We start from the raw sequence: 1458 nt of genomic DNA, 5'->3' as shown, positions 1-1458 counted from the left end.
GGGAACCATTTTCTCCTAGATTTCTAAATCCCATTGAGCTATTGTAACTTTGTTACTAATTTTTAGTAAAAGGTAAAATTTATGTGGAAATTTTGAAGACTGTCCTATCTACATACCTATTTGCATAAAATGATAGCCGTTTTCGTTGTTCGGAATAAACTCAAAAACCACTGAATTGAGTTCCGTCAGATTGTCGGAGGTTATCTTATTATACATATATGGTCTTATTACATGCTACTAGAAAACTCGCTAGGTGGTGCTGGAATAGATTTATTTATAAAAATCGTATTTATTAACCGATTTCGTTCAATTTTTAAACGTTAGCTATGTACTTGTATGATGGAGAATTCTTTTGATAAAAATTGACCCGATGAGTGCAGCTGGGGTCCAGGTTGAAATTCATAACACGTATTCATTTTATAGTAATCAATGGTTTTGCAGAAAATGGACCCAATGGATGGCGCTGCAGCTTAAATGTATAGAAACCCCGTGTGGTTGGTCTGCTTTGGCCCTATGTTTAAGTTATACGAATTTGGTTTTCAGATGTCTAAATGAAGGATGGGGTTAAGTTTGTCTGACGCCCTCATTCACGATCATGCGATCTTGCATCTACCTAGAAGTCAGTTCATAAATATTACCACGAATCGTAAAAGTGGCGAATTAACAAGGAAAGATCACCGTAGGTATATCAATTGCTTTTTTTGAAAGATATTCAAGAGATCACACGACTCATTTCGCCAATGAATCGGAAAACTTTTCATCCTGTGGGACAGCGAAGATTCTTGGCCCTCCTATAATAGAAAACGCACTTCTATGCTCTTGAGTTTCCTTATAAGAACTTTTATTGGCATACGCATCGCACCAATGTTGTAGTCGCAAGATCATAGAAAAAGGTTACGCATGCTTGACAGAGATCTCACAGGTGGAAATAAGATCATCGGCAAAGCTCATGACACCGAAAGGGATTGGTATTCCATATGGTATCACAGCGTTACTACTATTGGCCTATGTGTGAGGAGGATACTGCGCCTTAGTGGTTCCAACTTAAACCAGAAATTTTGACTTTACAGACTATTTTTGCTTTTAAACGCTCTTTTGCATTGGCCAACGCAAAAGTTCTTATTAGGCGCCGAGAAGTAAGCGGGCATTGGCTAGTATGTAATAACTTTTACAGAAAACTAGAGCTTAAGTCATGAAACTTTGTACAAAAAAATCTCCACATGAAATCATAAAAGTAAAAATGTTAAAGTTGAATAAGTAAATAAACAAGAATTTAAGTAAATTAATGAACATTTTATAGTTTCGCCACATATTTTTATTTTTTCTTTAAAGCTTATTAAATTTTTATAAAAACCTAGCTTATCGTTTAACGAAAACCATGTAAATTCCAATTTCAAACTTTACGCAACAATTAATAAAATTCCTCACAGTTTCACCAAAATTTCAAACCTTGGAATC

The sequence above is a fragment of the Rhagoletis zephyria genome, unplaced genomic scaffold (genome assembly GCF_001687245.7).
Source record: "Rhagoletis zephyria isolate East Lansing unplaced genomic scaffold, Rhagoletis_zephyria_1.1 Rzeph_scaffold_00469, whole genome shotgun sequence".
Classification (NCBI taxonomy): Eukaryota; Metazoa; Arthropoda; class Insecta; order Diptera; family Tephritidae; genus Rhagoletis; species Rhagoletis zephyria.
Note: the sequence above shows the minus strand (reverse complement) of the source record.